This window comes from Schistocerca piceifrons, chromosome 6, assembly GCF_021461385.2.
Source record: "Schistocerca piceifrons isolate TAMUIC-IGC-003096 chromosome 6, iqSchPice1.1, whole genome shotgun sequence".
NCBI classification, from domain to species: domain Eukaryota; kingdom Metazoa; phylum Arthropoda; class Insecta; order Orthoptera; family Acrididae; genus Schistocerca; species Schistocerca piceifrons.
The window spans coordinates 51,847,425-51,862,341 of record NC_060143.1 but is presented as its reverse complement, the minus strand read 5'-3'; the positions used below and the strand labels follow the sequence as shown (position 1 = coordinate 51,862,341).

Below are 14,917 nucleotides of genomic sequence, written 5' to 3'. Positions count from 1 at the left end.
TTCAATATCCTCATACACTTTCTCTATCTGTTCATCTTCAGCCTGCGACGTCGGCATGTATACCTTAACTATCGTTGTCGGTGTTGGTCTGCTGTCGATTCTGATTAGAACAACCCAGTCACTGAACTGTTCACAGTAACACACCCTCTGCCCTACCTTCCTATTCATAACGAACCCTAGACATGTTATACCATTTTCTGCTGCTGTTGATATTACCCGATACTCATCTGACCAGAAATCCTTGTCTTCCTTCCACTTCACTTCACTGACCCCCTACTATATCTAGATTGAGCCTTTGCATTTACCTTTTCAGATTTTCTAGTTTCCTTACCACGTTCAAGCTTCTGACATTCCACGCCCCGACTCGTAGAACGTTATCCTTTCGTTGATTATTCAATCTTTTTCTCATGGTAACCTCCCCCTTGGCAGTCCTCTCCCGGAGATCCGAATGGGGGACTATTCCGGAATCTTATGCCAATGGAGAGATCATCATAACACTTCTTAAATTACAGGCCACATGTCCTGTGGATACACGTTACGTGTCATTAATGCAATGGTATCCATTGCCTTATGCATCCTCATGTCGTTGATCATTGCTGATTCTTCTGCCTTTAGGGGCAATTTCCCACCCCAAGGACAAGAGAGTGCCCTGAACCTCTATCCGCTCCTCCACCCTCTTTGTCAAGGCCGTTGGCAGAATAAGGCTGAATTTTTATGCCGGAAGTCTTCGGCTGCCAATGCTGATTATTTATCTGAATTTAGGCAGTGGCGGGGATCGAACCCGGGACCGAAGACGTTTTGATTATGAATCAAAGACGCTACCCCTAGACCACGGACACTGTAAATGGAATATAGAGAACAGAATAATCTGGATACCTTTCCAGCAGTCGACAATCTAGGGAAAGTTTCGATAACGTGGCATAAGATGTTCACAATTCGTAGGCAATTGAAAACTAAAGAAGACTAGTCCATGTTAATGATGGAAAACTAAGTCGTAGCTTATCACCACGATTCATCAGGTTGATCGTTGATGAAGCAATAAAGGAAAGGTAACAAATGCGGAATGGGACTAAAAGAGGAAAGGGATATCAGTGCTACGAATCTCAGATGACTTCTGACCGGATGTACGAAAGACGTTTAAGACCTATTGCAATGAATGGCGAATATAAATTTCACCAAATTCCTCTTGGCGAACATCAAAAGAACGACAGTAATGAAGAGCAGCGGGATGGAGAAAACTGACACTTTGATATCGGAATTAGGAACAGAATAATACTGCAAGGAACAAAAGAACTGCGCTGAGGAAGGAAACTTACCCACAACGATCAAAGCAAGAAAGATAATAGAATTAGATTTGCACAGGAAATGGAAGTATTTTTCTATAAAAGAGGTTTTCTGATATCGTATTTTAGTATAGTACTGAGGAAAATGTTCATGAAAATGTACGTGCGGGGCACTACATTGTATGGAAGTGAAACATGGAGCATTAAAAATCTGAAGAAAGAAACATGGAAGCTTATGAACTGGGATGACGACGACGGGTCTAGTGGCTATGCAGAGATTAAAAGTGCAGTCACCAGAAAGGTAAAGAAAGGAGATGGCATCATACCAGCGGAACGTCTAATGATTTAGAAAAATGAACGTGAACTCAACGCTAACTGAAGTCAACTGAATTTTCAATTGGCGAATGAGGAGCTAAAAAGCAGTGGTACATATTCGTCAAAGTACTAGCGTAATAAAGGCACAGAATTGTTTCCAAAGGCATCTTGCACACACTTCTATGTATTTCGTAATATCACTTCACGTGAATGACTTCTTACGTACTACCTGTTTAAAAGCATGCGGAAACCTATTAGTGGTCATTAGTATGATGTGTGTTAACACTTTGTAGACGACGGCTTACGCTGTTATGTGGACGCATTCAGTGAATTGTCTGAAAGCCTGTGAAGGGACGGCAGCCTATTCTTTCTCCAGGGCCGAAACAAGAGGAGGCATTGATGCTAGGCACTTGGGTCTGGAGCGAAGTCGTAGACATTCTGACTCGTCTGAACAGGTTTAGATCGGAATTCTGACCAGGTCAATCCATTTCAGAATGCTATTGAGCACAGATCATCGTCTCACAGATGGTGCTATATAGCACAGTACATTGTCATGCTGATACAACAGTCACACTCTCTGGATGCAGTATACAGTGCCGTAAAATATGTCATATCCTCCCGTATTTAGCGTTTACTTAAGCACTATACGGGGATGACACCCTAACGATGAAAAACACCTTCAAACCTCAACGTAGCCTCTTCCATTGGCACCACACAGGATGGCAGATGACAGTCTCCATTCACTCGACAAACCTAAACCATTGTAACGGATTTCCACGAGGTATAACGTGATTCATCATTCCAAATCTGAACTACGTTCGAACAGACCATGAAGGCCCAACGGTACCGATTTGCCACCGTGTCATCCTCAGCCCACAGGGATCACTGGATGCGGAGATGGAGGGGCATGTGGTCAGCACACCGCTCTCCCGGCCGTTGTCAGTTTTCGTGATCGGAGCCGCTACTTCTCTGTCAAGTAGCTCCTCAGTTTTCCTCACAAGGGCTGAGTGCACCCCGCTTTCCAACAGCGCTGGACAGACCGAGTGGTCACCCATCCAAGTGCTAGCCCAGCCCGACAGCGCTTAGCTTCGGTGATCCGACCGGAACCGGTGTTACCACTGCGGCAAGGCCGTTGGCCCATCATTCCAAATCAACCGTTTCGAATCATCCACTGTAAGTGGCGACGCTCTCTCCACCACTCCAAACGTCGCTTGGCAATGACTAGAGAAATTTGTGGCTTATGAGGATTTGTTCGATCACTGTATCCAGTTTTGTTTAATTCGCCACGTACAGCTACTGTGCTAGCTGGAATGCTGGTAGAGCTTTGAAACGCACTTGTGATTCCTTTCGCTGTTTTCATACATTCTACAAGCATCCTCCGAAATCTTGACGATCCCTGTCCGTCTTATCGTACGTGAGTACCATGAGTACATGGTGTTGGTTTAGCTGTGACTGTACCTTCGCGTTTCTATTGCACAAACACATCACCAAGTGGTATATTTGACGGGCTATAGAAGAGCTGGGACGCCTCTGAGGGATCTGTTATTTAGGTGAAATCCTGGGTGATCCATTCTATTGTAACCGCTTCACTGCTGGCAAAAACATATTCCACACCTCTGTTTGTATTGGCGGGTCCCCTTTTTAATATCCACTGGTAAAACCCGCATTACGTAGGTGTATTTGTCAGGATACCTTTTATCAGGTAGAATACGGCTTGGCTGTTTATTCTTTGTTACTGTCCCGATTAAAGCCACACTTTCGTGTCAGTCAGCTGCACAACGATTGGGACGTTATCCAGCTGTATGGCACTATACGATTAGCTCATTTATTCGATCAGACGTATGTAGCCTGAAGATTGTAAAATGAATTGCAGAAACTGGCTGCGTTTGAAATAAGATGAAAAGTCATAAAGTGTACGGCTGTTGGTAAATTGAACTGAAAAGTACGTACCAGCCGACGTCCCTGGATATAATGGACCGACAGAGACATAGATATGGAAGTTTGGGTCTGGCCGTTTGTCGTAAACGGATAGCCAAATGGTTTTTGTTAACAAAAATGGTAAGGCGATCGCTCGCCATAAACGGGAAATGTGGGTTCCAGTCCCCGTCCGGCACAAATTTTCTATGTCGTCATTCCATTTTACAGCTGATGGTGGCGATTATTCGCAATTGCGAGTACCTTTAATGTACTTATTTTTCTTGTTTGTTAAGAGCACTTACTAGGTTGCTGGGTCTGAGAGTGTGTCTCGTGTTGGCAGCTTCTAAGCGCGTGGGTTTGGCTAACTTGCGGCCTTGTTCATACCTCTAGGGCATTCCCTGGCGCAGCTTCATATTTGTTTGCAGTCGCTCGTCCTTGTTATCGGTGCTCAAGTTGAAACTCTTATGTTGTCTGGCTTGCACTGTAAACAAAATTGTGCTATCTGCCAAGAAGCCTTTGATTAACAGGCTTGGCACAGGAAATTTTATTTTTAGTGTTTAATACGCATTGAGTAAACCTTTGGGCAATCCCTATGTTATCTTTGTCAGTATTTATATTTTCGGGTCCGCCTGATATCTTGTACTGTAATTCACTTGAAGAAATTTATCTAGAATAGTTTTAAATATTTTAATTGGATGTTTGTTTAAAATTATTTAATTTGAAAATGATAAAAGGTTCAGTACTGTTAAGTTCCGGTTTCTTGAGTTTGTCTGAGGTTATTATAGGTTATTGTAAGTTTATCAAAGAAAATGTATGAAAATAAATGTTGTTGTTCAAAGGCAAATGATTTTCGTTAAAGGGGCCAGTTCTTCGATATCATTTCCCTGATTTTGGTAATTCCTGATTTCACTGGATACGCACAACATGTAAAATTTCATTATTTGTTACACTTCGTGGACGTCGAACTGTATAAAACAGAGTCATCCACGAACAGTCTCAGGTGGGATGGCGAGAAGTGATTGCCTTGTAACATATTGCCTTGTAACACTCCCTTTGAGTACTTCTGTAATTGATTACTTTTGTATCTGAACATCGTACGCCTTTAGTAACGGCATATATGGGACGTATTATAACTCTAACTTACCCTAAAAGATATTTGTGGAACAGCTTTTTTGTGAAAATGTGTTAGGTCTGTTTATTTATGGAGTTACGAGAGCCGGGCCTCTCAAACCCAGAACTCCCGTGAATACAATTATTTTGACTCGTCGACTGGATCAAGCAAGGTTGCACGGGCTTAGCGTCATTTACTATTTTAGAAAATATTTAGGATAGAATTACTAAGAAAATATTGTCTGAAAGGTTTAGCAGTACTCAGTGCAAAATTAAATCGTACTGCCCCCCTTTAATGTGGCCGCTGTCAGAGCGGCTACCACACCACAAATGAGAATCGCAGCAACCTAGTGTCACCTGAAGCCGTCGCTCCAAACTGATTGTAACAAACAGAAGTGCCCACTTTCACCTGAATTACGTTCTATTGTTAATCTGGCTTGTAGAATCGTTTTCATCTACAAACACGCCCACATTTACAACTATAGGCCGCGCGGAGTGGCCGCGCGGTTTGAGGCGCCGTATCGCGGACTGCGTGTCCCCTCTCGCCGCAGGTTAGAGTTCTCCCTCGGACAGGGATGTGTGCGTTGGTCTTAGAATAAGTTAGTTTAAGTAGTGTGTAAGTCTAGGGACCCATGATCTGAGCAATTTGGTCCCTTAGAGATTCACACACATTTGAACACATTTTAATTAAGGATTACCGTTCCTCCTACATTGTTATTGTGAAATTCACACTTAAGTGCCTGGCAGTGGTTTCTTCGAATAACCATCAGATTATTCCTCTGCCATTCTTCTTTGAACAGAGCGTGGAAAAAAACGAACACTTGAATCCTTTCCTCCGAGCTGTCATTTATTTTATTGCGATGGTCATTTCCCGCAATGTAGGTGTGAGTCAACAAAATATTTTGTAAATCAGACGAGAACGCAGAGGATCGAAATTTCTGGAAAATTCTCGTCGCAACGAAAAGGGATTAACGTTTGTTGCCCTAATTCGCGCATCGTATCTGTGACACTCTCTCCTCTATTATGCGATAGTACGAAACGAGCTGCCCTTGTTTCAAACTTTTCGATGGTGTTCGTCAATTGTGTTTGGTAAGGATCCCGTACCGCACAGCAACACTCTAGCGTAGGTTGGGAAAGCCTAGTGTAGGCTGTCAATGTTTTGGTTGTATTGCACGTTCGAAGGGTTCTGAGAATAAGACATAATCTTTGGTTTGCCTTAAAAATAACATTATTTGTGTGATCCCTAATTTAGCTGAACGCAATTATTATTCCTAGGCATTTACTTGAACTAACAGTCTTCGGATTTGTTTTAATTATCGTGTAACCGATATATAACGGTTCTTTTCTTTACTACTCATGTGGAATACCTCACACTTTACATTACTTAGAGTTAACCGCCACTACTCGCACCATCAGATATCTTGTCTAACGCATTTTGCAATTGATTTTTATCTTCTGATGACTTTGCTACAGGGTGAATGTCAGAATCATCTACGAAAAAAAAAAAAATCTAAGAGGGGTGCTCAGATTGTCTCCTTAATCATTTATTTCCTTGGGGAAAGACCTACTCGATGACTGCATACGAACTGTGATCGTTCTGTCAGGAAATTTTGCTGCAGCCAAGTTCTGAGTCACAATTACGAAATGTCGCATGAACAAAATTGCGATCAAAATTACAGGGAACATTTTAATTAATTTTAACATTGTGTTTCGTCCATCAACCAAGATTAATGGGCTTCTGGATTCTGTTAAAAATGGTTTGGGATAAGGAAGCCCGGTGTTTATAATACCCCATGCCACTGTGGTATAGAATACGTTGGATTAAATAACCATGCTATTGAGTAGAGGTGTGTGAAACTTGGTCATAAAATCTGAAAAACCTGCGGGTGGCAGAGGTTTACATATCCGAGGGACACGAAATGAAATATAACGAGAGAGAGTTGGTTGCTGCCACTCCACATTACTGGGGTTGAGTTTTGAAGAAGTCAATTGAAATTAGGATGGGGTTCACTTTTATTAAGCATTAGTTTTTCATGATGGGGCCATAGCCACTGTTTGACAAAGTTGTGGAACCCTGTGTTGACCTGCAACAACCCTAGCAATATCAAAGCATTGTTCTGAATTTATATTACCAGGTCGTGAGGTGTGTGTACGTTACCCCAACAACAGAAAAAATTAAAAACAATGTAATTCATTAATTGTTGTTGATTAACATCTCATGGTCGGGGTTCATAGTCAGGTCATTTCCGTCGTTGACTGTGGAGATACTACAGCCAATAGCGAATATGACATCCTTTAAAAAATTATTTTTGAATTATGTTAGCAACACAATTTTTATTATGGCCCCTACAAAAAAAGATTTTAAAAAACGCAAATTTCGTTCATTGTTGTTGACGTTTACTCTAAACATACTGTTAGAAGAAATATTGATGTGTAAGTAAGGCCCTGAACCTGGAATGATGAATAAGACATTTATTGGAGAAAGTGACACGTACTTCTGATACTTAAGTTTTTAGATTAAGAGTAACTAAATGATTTAGAAGATATGCGGAATCTTGTAGAGGAATACGTTAAAAATTCTTTTCAAAATTTTAAAATATAAAATATAAATGAACTCACTACGTTACAATATTTTCAAAAGATGGGCATAAAATAACTCCATCAGTATTGCAAGGGTTAAAATGTAATGGTGTCAACCGGCAGAAGACTTTTACATTACATACTTGATCGATACGTCTCTTTTATTTGCCTTCAGCTTCGGAGGCAGTGCTAATATATTTTGCAGAGGGGACAGCACATGCGCGGAGTACTCTCTACTGGTCAGACTCGACAACAACAGCGTCTAACGTGAAGTTGAGGCCTAAAGACCCAGCTACAAACCCGAGTGGAGTATCACTCTAATTTGTACAGCTTCAAATGACGCTGAAGGCTTAACTTCATTATGATTCAGTGGACCAGAACAGTTTCGGAGACACTCGCATATAGCCGGTTCTCTTCGTACACAATTCATGTCTATAGCTTGTAGACTCATGAGAATGGAACCGCTAAAAACATAAGAAACGAGCCGGCCGGAGTGGCTGAGTGGTTAAAGGCGCTACAGTCTGGAACCGCACGACCGCTACGGTCGCAGGTTCGAATCCTGCCTCAGGCATGGATGTGTGTGATGTCCTTAGGTTAGTTAGGTTTAAGTAGTTCTAAGTTCTAGGGGACTTATGACCACAGCAGTTGAGTCCCATAGTGCTCAGAGCCATTTGAACCATAAGAAATGAGAACTACAAAAAATCCAAGCAAAACTTAACTAGAATGTGTTGATATATAATGCAAAAGCTTGCGTTTGATTCACGGATTACAAATTTGGACTCGGATTTTTCGAGGAAAAAGTATTTCGTACATTATCCCTTTTCCATTAACTAATTAAATAATTGATATTAGCTAAAATGGTCTTTGAGGTGAAACCAATTACCTGTAGCGGAATTTCGAAGCTGTACGTCGACTGTTGAATTACTTCAGACTGCTTCGCGAGGAAACTGTAGAAACGCGTATAGAGAATATTGTCATATGAAGCTTTGTAGGATAAGTTCATGGAAAAGCTGTTCCCTTTGGAAAGTTATAGGGCTGTGAGTAAGAAATACTTCCGTCTTGCGATAAATGTTAGGAATGTTGGGCCTAATTCCTAAAAACGGAACCAAAAACATGAAGAAGCCTAATAAAGGAGGGTGATGTGAATAGAGACGAATAATTTCAACCAGTTTTATGATGTAGTCGAAAGAGTTATGTTACATCTGTATCAACGTTTATTGCTCAAAAATGTAGGTAATGATGAATAAAGAGGTGTCAAGCAATAGGTTGGGTTTTAGGAATGATTATTTTTATTTAGAAAGAAAGCGGAAAATTATTTGCATTATTTAAGTACCTAACATCTGCACCGTCCATTTTCAGAAGCCACAATTTATGTCGGTATTTTCATTGATGCCAACGTATATGTTGTTATGCTTCTCTTTCGCTGCAATCGTATGTTCACCGCTTTACTTAACTCAGAAAATTTTTAATTTATTTACCTTAGAGTACACGTGCATCTGCATCCACGTATTACTTTGTAATTCACAACTAAGTGATTGCGAGAAGGTTCGTCTAAAAAGCTTCAAGCTATTCCTCTACCGTTCCACTCTCGAGCAGTGAACGGGAGAAATAAACACTTGAATTTTTCTATGCAAGTTCTAATTTCTACTATCTCATCACGATGGTCATTGTTACCTTTGTATGTGGGTCTCAACAAAATGTTTTCGCGCTCAGAGGACGGGTCTTGCCGCAATTGAAAATGCCTTATTTTAGTAACTGCCATAGCAATTCAATTATCATGTCGGTAGCACTCTTGCCTCTCACGATAATACAAAACGAGTTGCCCTACTTTGATCAATCATATTTGATGAAGGTTCCACATAGCGCAGCGGTACTCCTTAAGAGAGAGGACAAGCGTACTGTAGGCTGTCTATTTAGTAAACCAGTAGCATTTTCTAACTTTTCTGCCAATAAATCACAGTCTGTTGTTCGCTTCGCCCACATACTAACAAATGTGATCTTTCCAAGTCAAATCATTCGTAGTTGAAATCCCTAAGTATTTACTTGAATCCGTAGCCTTTAGATTTGATTGACTTGTCGGGTTATGTAGATGTATTCAGACTTTTAGTTATTTACAATCCACTGTCACTTACACTATATGACACCCAAAAACATATGCTTTTTAATATTAGGTGCATCGTGCTGCCACCTACTGCCAGGTACTCCGTATCAGCGACCTCAGTAGTCGTTAGACATCCTGAGACAGTAGAAAGGGGCGCTCCGCGGTACGCAGAAATAACGAACTTTGAACGTGGCCAGGGATTGGGTGTCACTTGTGTCATACGTCTCTACGCGAGATATCCAAACTCCTATATATCCCTGGGTCCACTGTTCCCGATGTCATACTGAAGTGGAAGTGTGAAGGGACACGTACAGCACAAAAGCGTACAGGACGACCTTGTCTGTTGACTGACATAGACCGCCGACTGTTGAAGAGGGTCATTATGTATAGCAGCAGATATATATTCATACCATCACACAGGAATTCCAAACTGCATCAGGATCCACTGCAAGTACTATAAAAGTTAGGCTGGAGGTGAGAAAACTTGGATTTCATGCTCTTCAGCCACACATCACGCCGGTAAATGCCAGACGATGCCTCGCTTGGTGTAAGGAACATAAAACATTGGACGCCTAAACAGTGGAAAAACGTTGTGTGGATTGACGAATCACGGTACACAATGTGGCGATCAGATGGCAGGGTGTAGATATTCTGAATGTCCGGTGAACGTCATCTTTCAGCGTCTGTAGTGCCAACAATAAAACGTGGAGGCGGTGGTGTTATGGTGTGGCCGTGTTTTTCGTGGATGGGGCTTGCACCCCTTGTTGTTTTGCATGGCACTATCACAGCACAGGCCCACATTGATATTTTAAGCACGTTCTTGCTCCCACTGTTGATTAGCGATTCGGGGATGGCGACTGCATCTTTCAAACCGATCAAGCACCTGTTCATAATGCACGGCCTGTGGCGGAGTGGTTACACCACATTAACATTCCTGTAATGGACTGTCCTTCACTGTCCTGACCTGAATCCTATAGAACACATTTAGGATGTTTTGGAACGCCGACTTCGTGCCAGGCCTCACCAACCGACATCGATACCTCTCCTCAGTGCATCACTCCGTGGAGACTGGGCTGCTATTCCTCAAGAAAACTTCAAACACCTGATTGAACGTATGACTGCGAGAGTGGAAGCTGTTATCAAGGCTAAGGGTAGGCCAACACCATACTGAATTCCGGTATTACCGAAGGAGGGCGCCACGAACTTATACGTCATTTACAGCCATGTCTCCGGATACTTTTGATCACATTGTGTATCTTGTGTAAATGATTTTGCAGTTGGATTTGATCATTTGATGATTTTAAAAGACGGGAAATGACCCCACAATCTGGAAACAATCTAAGAGGGCTGCTCAGATTGTCTCTTAAAGCGTTTATACACATAAGGAGCAGCAGGATTTACAATTCCAGTAGCGCAGCTACGCTTCTGTATCAGAGGTGACGGTGTTTAGCGCCGAAGGTTCATTGTCCTTTCTGCAACAATACATTTGCTCCATAATTCAGGTCTGGTAAGAGATGATTGTAAAAGACTTAGTCTGATCTTATACATCTTTGTAGTAAGAAGTGTACCTCAATTAGACATCAGAAACGCCATTTTTTCTAAATGCCATTTTTATCTAAACGCATTCCATGCACTGACGGATCTAATTATCAAGACAAACAATAAATGTCGTCATCACATGGTAAGATTAGAAATACATTATCATTTGTGTTCACTAACTATCATCCTCGTTATTAATCCTTTGATCTCAAAATGGTATATATTACTGGCTCAAGGGAAGCGTGCTGGTGTCGCGTCAACGCACAGTTTGCCAACACCATTTTTTTTTTCGGCTTCGATGTTATCTACGTGCCACAGTCAGGACGTTAACTTAGCTTTTTTGTCAACTAGTAAAGCGAAGATGTCAAGGAAATACTCTCCTTGGTTGGGATGGTTCTTAGGTTACAACAGGTTCGTAAATCTCGTGCAGTTCGCAGGATTGATCTGCTGAAGCAGCCAGTTATTACTTTTAATCAGTTTGTTTATTGTTGTAACCAACACATTTGTTTATCCATGCGTCAGACCAAAGCCCCTTAGTATAATGTCAGATTCTTTCAATAATCACTAGAAAGGACCTTTATCAGAGACGAGAGTTTTCACTACAACTCAGTCTGCTAACTATTGGCCACTTGACCTGAATTATAAATCATCACCACTTGCCCTATATCTCAACAGACAGCTAGCAGTTGGTAATTTGTTGCTGCTATTCAGTGAAATTCCTCTGACTTAGAGCTTCGTGACAGGTTGTCTCCATTTAATGCTATTCCAACGAATACTGAAAATTGCTATTTTTATCGCCGTATATTAATAGTCGAAGAGTGTATTGCTGCATCAGATGCTGCTGAGGAGCATCACGTGACTCAGGCTACTAGTATTACTCACTGTCTCTACTTTGCTTCAATCTGCACCTCTCTCAGGTTTTCTTCCGCTCTACATTGAGTTGAATATACCCGTGGAAGATTTCCTTGACATGTTATCCTCTTAATGTTTCACTATCATTCTAACTTCCATTGTGTGAATCAGAAGTTTACACTAACGACTGTGACCCGGAATCTCGTCGGTTGGGCGAACCGTCGACAATAGTCCTCACTGGAGTCTTCCGTCGGTCGCTGAGAAGAAAATAGCTTCCTATTGCCTCGGGACTCTTTCTCTCGTCCTGTCACCCATCAGTTCTATGCGCCTAACCGCCCGTGCCCGCCTCTTGCTATGATCTAACATGTAATCAAAATTATTTACATTTTATGGTCCGACATGTAATGAAAATTATTAATATTTTCAATGGTCGTGACACTAGAGCTTGCATCTTTGGAAACTCTTATCATTCATTACCTGGTTGGTTCAAATGGCTCTGAGCACTATGGGACTTAACTTCTGAGGTCATCAGTCCCCTAAAACTTAGAACTACTTAAACCTAACTAACCTAAGGACATCACAAACATCCATGCCCGTGGCAGGATTCGAACCTGCGACCGTAGCGGTCGCGCGGCTCCAGACTGAAGCACCTAGAACAGCTCGGCCACTCTGGCCGGCATTCATTACCTGGTTCTAACCATTTCGAAGGTATCAACGCCAACCATTAGCTGTCCTATTTGGCATGCACTGTGCTACACATACATTTATACCAGCCACGAAGAATAATAAAGTGTCCTTTAAATAACTGAAAGGAACACGTAACAACAAGCGAGAAACTCTCTTTGAAATTGATAATAAAAAGACAATCTCGCTAAAAAAGGAGTATTTAATACGGTAGTATGGAAATCGGATAAATATCACAACTTATTTGGTCACCAATGTTGGCGAAAATTCCTAGTTTTAAATTTGGCGACTGCGATAAATCCATAACAGATGATTGCAGGGAAAAAGAAACGTAGCAACACTCTCAGCATCATATCCAACACCATTGTGAATTGTAGGGCCTCATAACACTATTCCCTAATAACGAGACCTTTAAATCTGTCACGGGAAAAGCTACATACTTCGACAGTATGTGTGTCTAATGGAAAAGCTAATCATTCACTTAAATTACTTTGTAAGGTAATAAAACACAACACCTTGCTTAATTAACCTCAAAAGGGACCAGTGATTATGGGTACTAAAACTACACTATGTCTGAAATGTGTACAACTTCACATCTAATAGTACTATCGCAAATCAGTTCTTTAAAGATTTATATGTACTTTTACCCGAATCACTTGTTAAGCAGATATTCTTGGCAACAATATTTACAAAACCTTGCACAAAATTTTACTCTCACCTCAATTTTTGCCACTCCTTTTACTTTAGACAAAAAATCACTTTTAAACACACGACTGCCAGAAATGTTCATTTAAAGCAGGATTCTCGGTTTTAGTAGCACTTAGGTTAGGACGCAGTGTAGGTTCGTGATCAGGATCGATGATATGGTTTCGAACACGAATTGACGTTTTATGTGATTATTATTTAAACAACTCACAAATTAACTCGTCCATGCCAATAACATTACATTACGTAATCACGCGCAGCAATTTCATCTTTCATTTCTTAAATATATAGAAGTCACGAACTCGAAGACACTCATTACTGAGAAAGCGCCCTCTTACATGTATATAACAACGAATATATCAGAAAAATACTTAACTCTTACGATTAAGGGAGTCTCAGAGGGTGTTACCAACCTGAAGAGGAAGAAAAAGTATATAAAGGCACTCAGGGGTATGTGAACCTACAACCTTCGACACGGCATTTCATTGCCTTGGCCAGTGTGCTGCTACAACTCACTTGGGTGCTGGTCTTTATTTTACGTAATTCCATTGGAGAGAGACGAAGGCTGAATTCCTTGCAGAGTAGTACAGGCGAAAGACGTAAATGCGTGAAATTTTGGAAGGTATCCTCTGTCAGACTTCACAAAATTTCTTTGCATTATTACTAAAAATCTTTAAACGCGTTTCGATAGTTGATAAACAAACCATTTTCGGAAAAAAGTGCGTGAAGTGACTCGTAATTTCAGCCAGAACTCGTGTGATACACGTAAGAAGAGCCAACCTTTCGAAATTAATTGATTTTCAAACTCTTAATTACTTAAAAATAACAGGTATTTTGTGAAGATTTTGACTGTTTTTTTATGTTATAATCCTTCAAAGTAACAACAATACAAACTTTATTTCTCACAAAGAAAAATGGTTTATCATGAACTCACTTCCCACCCGGACGCGTCCTAGTGATTCTGCAGCAACACGATCACTAAATCCGACCCTGAGACTGCTCAATATGTTTAATACAACAAGTTATGGGTGTAGATAAATCACAGTGAAACGAACGAGAGGGCCATTGTGAAATCCAAAATATCTTGCTTCAATTGTCCAAAAATCTGCTGGAGGACCAATCGGTAACCGGTCTCAAAAGCTTAAAGGATAGTAACTTCGAATAAAGAACTTAAAATGACGTCACGACCGAGGCTAACCTACTACATCGATAGGTATGAACAATACAGAATAGAGCCCCTAGAAGGCGGTTCGGCAGAGTTCTATGAATTGCAGAGTTCGTGAAGACCATCCACGGCTGTCACACATGATATGTTGCAGCGAGCTGATGTTGTCATTCATTCAAGGATACCATTCGTCGAAGACATTTTGAGGACGATGAGGAGGTGATTCACACAGTGAAGCACTGGTTCCGCCACCGGGTCAAGGATTGGTACCAACACGGCTTACACGGCCTTGTTTCGGGCTGGGGGAAGGCCACAGAAAGGGGTAGAGATTACGTAAAAGAATAGGGTATGTGGATGAAACACCATCCTTTCGTGTGTGTAATTTACGTTTAATAAAGAATTGTTGAAGACAAAAGAAAAAAAAAATAACGTAATGCAGTGAGCCGCGCGGAGTGGCCGCTCGGTTATAGGCGCCATGTCACAGACTGCGCGCCCCTCCCACCGGAGTATCGAGTCCTCCCTCGGGCAGGGGTGTGTGTGTTGTTCTTACAAGGGAATCTCCCCATCGCACCCCCTCAGATTTAGTTATAAGTTGGACAGTGGATAGACCTCGAAAAACTGATTAATATCTGTCCGTATAGAATATATCAGACGTGTTTTCCTGTG

The 14,917-nt window shown here is 41.3% G+C and overlaps 1 pseudogene; it reads right to left on the bottom strand.

Moving 5' to 3' along the window:
- Positions 1-2,617: 2,617 nt before the first annotated feature.
- Positions 2,618-2,735, bottom strand: LOC124803959 (annotated as a pseudogene).
- Between the last annotated feature and the right edge of the window lie 12,182 nt (positions 2,736-14,917).